The sequence below is a fragment of the Arvicola amphibius genome, chromosome 18, assembly GCF_903992535.2.
Source record: "Arvicola amphibius chromosome 18, mArvAmp1.2, whole genome shotgun sequence".
Classification (NCBI taxonomy): domain Eukaryota; kingdom Metazoa; phylum Chordata; class Mammalia; order Rodentia; family Cricetidae; genus Arvicola; species Arvicola amphibius.
In genome coordinates, this window is record NC_052064.1 from 22,504 (window position 1) to 28,920 (window position 6,417).

The 6,417-nt window shown below is 43.6% G+C and overlaps 1 long non-coding RNA gene across 1 annotated transcript; it reads left to right on the forward strand.

Annotated features, from left to right (window-relative positions):
- The first annotated feature begins 46 nt into the window (after window positions 1-46).
- LOC119803971 lies at window positions 47-1,678 on the forward strand. The gene is made up of 2 exons (XR_005283770.2): window positions 47-377; window positions 1,072-1,678. It is a non-coding gene; the product is annotated as an uncharacterized LOC119803971 (long non-coding RNA).
- Window positions 1,679-6,417: the final 4,739 nt, after the last annotated feature.

Below are 6,417 nucleotides of genomic sequence, written 5' to 3' on the forward strand. Positions count from 1 at the left end.
TAATATATAATAATTATAGATAATTCTCTATATGTAATGTGTGTGTGTGTCTGTGTCTGTCTGTCTGGACGTGTTCTTAACCTCTGAGCCATCTCTCCCGAAATCTACTCATCTATCTATCTATCTATCTATCTATCTATCTATCTATCTATCTATCTATCTTTCTTGACTGTCCCATGTGTGTGACATGTACAGATGGGTCCGGGGGAGAAGGGGGCTAGCTAGCTAGTGCGGTGCTGCTCGCTGGTCATCCAGTGGTAAATACAGCTGGGAATATTATTAAAACTCTTCAAAGAGAAAACAATTGCTTTCTTTTCTGTTCGGACAGAGATCTGACTGACTGCAACTTGGAAGGAAGATGGGGCCCTGAGTGAACCGTGAGTTTACATGTTTTGTCCTTTTTGGATTGAGTGGATGTGTCTCACTTTTTTTTCATGATTGATTGCTTGCTTGATCGAGCAATGGATCGATCGTTTCTTACGTATTTCTTTGCTTGCTTGCTTGCTTACTTACTTTACTTATCTGTTCAGCCCATCTCATTTACTTACTTTTTAAAAAAAATGACCCACCTAGTCATTTACTTACATTCCTTCACTTCCTTCTTTCATATGTCTGTTTATCTGCTCAGCCTGACTCATTTTACTTATTGACTGTTTCAATTATTTCTTTTATTATTTATTTTTATTCATTTATTCATTCTTTCTATGTAACTTTTTTTTAAAAACTTACCTTATTTTTTTTTTCCCTTTGGGAATGTAGATCCATTATTTCCTTCCTTCCTTCCTTCCTTCCTGGCTAAGAATATGGTGGCCTCCATCTCACTAATGCTGGAGAACGTGACATGTACAGATGGGGGTTCCAATGTTTTCAGACGAAGGTGCTCGCTGGTAATAAGAAATGTGGCTGGAAATAGCTGAATATTAAATCATTAAAACTGGTCAAATAAAAAGCAATTCCGTTTCTCTCTCTCTCTCTCTCTCTCTCTCTCTCTCTCTCTCTCTCTCTCTCTCTCTCTCCCTCCCTCCCTCCCTCCCTCCCTCCCTCCCTCCCACCTCTGGGACTATATACCAGCACATCTGGACTGACTGCAAGATACAAAAGAAGAAACATGGAAAGAAAACGTCCCTGCTGGAAAGAGACCTCCTGCTTTGGGTTGGTTGGTGACCTGAAGAGGTGTAAGGACGACGGGATCTGAGAATGAATTCATCGAATAGCTGCCAGCAGCATTTCATTGAGAAGAGATTCCACATTTTACATTTTATGCTATACTTAGTGTTAGTTACATGAAGAGGGGCCAGTGAACTGGGGTGGGGTGTGGCTTCTCAGGTCAGGTTAGGTCACCTCAGGACAGGGAGGGGCTGAGGAGTGTAGCTTTGGCCTTGACAATAGGCACCAGTCAGATGCTAATGTCAGACCCTGAGACTTCCTCAAAAGGAGACCCTTGCTTATCTAAAAAAAATGCCTGACCTTGGGAAAAGGACTTGGTGGCCAGCAGGCAATGGAAACCTTTCCTATCTTCCCAGAACGCGCCCTCCTGAAAGGGAAAGTCATGATATCTTACTCTTTTCCAAAGGATACCCCTACCATTCTGATCATTATGTACTGACTAACTCTTCCACTATGTAAGTAAGTATGTAAGTAAGTAAATAAGTAAGTAAGGAAGTAAATAAATAAATAAATAAAGTAAGTAAGTAAGTAAGTAAGTAAGTAAGTAAGTAAGTGAATGGATGAACAAAAAGTTCCCTGTTGTTGACTTTTGATTTCATAATGAAACTCTCTCTCTCTCTCTCTCTCTCTCTCTCTCTCTCTCTCTCTCTCTCTCTCTCTCACACACACACACACACACACACACACACACACAAACACACAAAACAACAAACCTAAACATATAAACATAAAATAAAAGGAAGCACAACACTTTTACTCACTCAGGGAGCAGAGTGAAAGTTTTCCAGGCAGGGCTATGGAGAGAGAGAGAGAGAGAGAGAGAGAGAGAGAGAGAGAGAGAGAGAGAGAGAGAGAGAGAGAGAGAGAGAGAGTTTAGGTTCAATTCCCAGCATCCACATGGCAGCCCACAGCTGTCTATAATCCCAGTTCCAGAGGCCTGAGAGCCCAAAAACACAAATGCACATAAGATAAAAATAAATAAATTTTTTTTAAAGAACAAACTGAGAAACAAGGAAAGATAGTGCTGGCTGGCAGGCGAGCTTTCAGTTCCCTGACAACAATAAACACATGATGGAGGAAACACGAAGTTCTTATTATATTATGTGGGTGTGATGAGAGATTGTGAGTGTCCTGTCAGAACAAAGTCCCACAGTTGATGAAAATTACCCCCAAACTTACAGCGGACAAAATACATCCCAAGTTTGTAAATGTGTGATCAACCATTTGTTGGTTGGGTGGGCTGGAGATGCTAAGGACTGGGGTTAACCCAGGGGACATGGCCAACTTGAATCACAATATTCATCAGAGCATGAGAAGAAGACTGTGAAAAGGACACAAAAGGAGACATAATTGGGGTCCTTCCTTCCTTCCTTCCTTCCTTCCTTCCTTCCTTTGCTCAGGAAGTGACTGACAGATGAGACTTTGTCCAAGCAGGTTCTGAAATACTACACTTGAGTGAGTCTCCCCCTCTGTGGGTATTAGTCCTCCCTTCTTTCTGTAGGGAGGTGCTGCATGTCTCTTAGAAGTAACCTGGTTTCCTATGCACAAGGTGACGCAGAGGAAAGCTTTCTAAGCCTTATACAGAGTGCTTCAGGACTTAAGAGACCTCAGGTAGTATAGTGGTGCCCAAGTCACTTGCTTGATGCTTCAGACTCATGTCATTGATTGAAGAGCAGAAGAGCAGAACATAGCCTGGATTCACAAAGATTCCCAACACAAAGCCGTCGACACCCAGAGCTAACAAGAAATGGCAGTCTCAGCCGGGCTGTGGTGTGTGGTGGTGGGTGCATGCCTTTAATCACGGCACACACACACAGATCTTTGTGAGTTCAACCCTTTTTCTTTTGAAAAACAAAACAAAACAGCAAAAGGAAGGAAGGAAGGAAGGAAGGAAGGAAAGGAAGGAAAAAATTGCAAACTCTTCCCACGCCATTGGCTCCTCTCAGGCTGAACCGGAGACCAGGGTGTCATTCAAAACTGGGAAGCCAGAAACCTGGGGGGGGGGGGGGGTCACAGGAAGACTGCACCACTTGATGCCTCAACCCGGCTAATGGCTGTGATATAAAGCACGGTAAAAAAAAAAAATCCGGGCTTTGGCAAAGCACTACCCCCCCCCCTTTTCTATTATTGCTGGTACACAACAAAAAGGACTCGTGGGGGGGGGGGGGGGCGGGGGGGCGGGATGGTGGTGGTGCAGTGCCGGTATTGAAATCTCACTGACTCCTTCCTGACTTTGTCAAATCAACTATCATGAATCTTGGATGTGCGTTGGCCCTTCCTTTAGGAACTCACAGAGACAAGACAGGCCTATTGCATCCCAGAAACCTCCCAGTTCCTGAGCCCTAGCCCTGGAAGGCTCAAGGCCATCACATCCAGAAATCTCTCTAGTCCCTGCTAGTGCCAGGACCAACCACTTCTTTCTCCATGTTTTCTTGTGAGACCTGGGGCCAGCTTTCTGCTTCCTCACTCTGGCCTCTCCACGATCTCCGTTCTCTCTTGAAGTAGACTCATCCGATCTAGACGACGACGTGTCCATAAGCGAGTCTTATAGGCACCGAAAGAGTGTGTCTTGAGGGCACTTGGCGTTTCTAGGATACGAGTGACATCACAAAATTCCGAGAGCTCTCCAGGATACGGTAGAATTTCCAGAGAAGAGACTGCTGCTGGTGTCATGAGGCATGGACTTTACCTCCTCCCTAATATTTCTCCCCTGAACTGACTGACCGGAAGCTGAGCTTTCCTTTCCAGGAGTCTCTCTCCTGACACACAGAGGAAACCATTCAGGATCTCCTCCTTCCAAAACCAGAAATTTCTCTCTACTTCATGAAAATCTTTTCACTGCTTCCTCCACCCCGTGGGGAGTTAGTTGAACACGCACTCTTTCATGTGAGAGGCAGGCAGGCAGGCCCTTGCTCTCCTGAACGGATATTTATACTCGGTAATATGAGAAATTAGGCCAGGAGGATACGGAGGATGGGGGTTGAATCCCCTGAAGTGAACAAGCACTTAAGGAAATTTGACTCTGAGTGGCGAGAGATGAATACCTAAAAATGGTATTGCTGGATCTTGAGGAAGGTTGTTGCCTGATTTTTCTGAGAAATCGCCACACTGATGTCCAAAGGGGTGGTACCAGCTGGCATTTCCACCGGCCATGCAGGACTGTTCCTTTTCCCCACCACCTCCCCTGCATAAGTTGTCATCAGTGATTTTTTTGATCTTGGCCATCCTTACAGGTTTAAGATGGAATCTCAGAGTTGTTTTGATTTACATTTCTCAGAGGACTAAGCATGTTGAACATTTCCTTAAGTGTCTTTTAGCCATTTTAGATTCCTCTGTTCAGAGTCCTCTGTTTAGGTCTGTACTCCATTTTGTGAATTGGATTATTTGTTCCTGAGATGACCGATATCTTGAGTTCTTTGTGTATCTGCCTGATGTGGGGTTAGTGAAGATCTTTTCCCATTCTGTAGGCTGTCCGTTGTTTTGTCTTGTTGACCGACCATGCCTTTCGCTTTTCATATTTGCTTTTCAGTTTCAGGAGGTCCCATTAATAGAGTAATTGTTTCTCTCCGTGTCTGTGCTGCTGGGGTTCTATTTAGGAAGTGGTTCCCTGTGCCAATGCGTTCAAGTGTACTTTACTTCCCACTTTCTCTTCTATAAGGTTCAGTGTGGCTGGCTTTATTATGTTGAGGTCTTTGATGCATCTGGACTCGAGTTTTGGGCATCGAGATAGATAGGGGACTAGTTTCATTTTTCTACATGTTGATATCCAGTTAGGCCAGCACCACTCGTTCAATATGCTTTCTTTTTTCCATTGGATATGTTTTTGTTTCTTTATCAAAGATCAGGTGTTCGAAGATGTGTGGATCGATATCCGGGTCTTCTATTCGGTTCCATTGGTCCTCCTGTCTGTTCTTATGCCAGGACCAGGCTCTTTTCAGTGCTTTAGTTTACAGAGTCTTCTTTAAGGTGGGGCACAGAAGAGGTTAACCTAATAAGGTACCTTAGCTCTTCGGCTTTTCTAGCCGATAGGAATCCAGTAGAGTTGGTGTCAAGGTTCACACTGACACTAACAGCTGTAACTTGAGCAGAATTTGTGACCCACATGAAATCCGCAATGAATTGCAGCAAATCTGAGGCGCTCAAACTTGCTCAGTCTCTGTATCTGAACATATAGACATTTGCAATGATCACTGGCTTTAGATGTTTGTTTGTTTGTTTGTTTGTTTGTTTGTTTTTCATTTTGTTTTTCCACGAGACAGGGTTTCCTTGTAGCTGAAGCTTTAATGGCTTGGTGTCTTGAAACGTCCTCCCTACTTCTATTTTTGTGACTTACTGCTTCAAAGAACTTCTCCATTTCTTTATCCCTAAGGAAAAAGAAATATAATCACTAAATACTTCTTAAAAAGCATTCTTTCTATATTTATGTATATTCTTTATATATAAGAATAATCCTTATTTATTAAGATTCAATTGAACAGTAAACATGTTGTTCTGTACTGAAGCTCTGAGGTCCCATCTTATGAATAGGCTGTTTAGGACCAACCAATTTGAAGACATCTGGAAAAAAGCTATGTAATGACATTCTGCCTAAGAGTCACTTCCAAGTTTTAGTTCTTTGTAGATAATACACCTTGAAGCATAAGGGTACCTACCCTTTTTCTCATTCAAGTAATGTTCTCATCATTCAGTGATTTCTCCTCCCTTTTTCTTTTGGGGAGTGGCATGATCAGATCAGGAAAAGAAGGATGTGTGTGGCAAGTCGGTGCCCGCTCAGAGTCCCCCACCCATTTGAGGACAGAACAGAGAAACAAGAATGGCGGGGGGGTGGGGGCAAGGAGGGGGTTCTGCTGACATTAGAGTTATGGATGGCTGCCAGCTGTTTCTTGGCTGCTGTGAGGACAGGAACCCAGCAAAGACAGAGACATGCCAGACAGGAGGCTTTGGTTGAAAGCTGAACTGAACTGAATAGAAACTGGCTGTTCCTTTTTTAGTGTTTTCAGAGTTATGTCCGAGGAACCTTCTACTTACATGAAATAAAAACAAATCCTTTCAAACATCCAGGTGTCCTCTGCTGACCGGGGTGGGTGGGTGGGTGGGTGGGTGGGGATGGAAAACAAAAACAAAGATAAGAGGGATTTTAGTTGTTCTAAAATCCTCGGGGGCAAAACGTCCCCAGGAGAATGGCAAGAGTTCATTGGGCAACTGTCTGTCTCCTGTGGCATCCTTTCAAGCTTTTCTCACTTGAGGTTC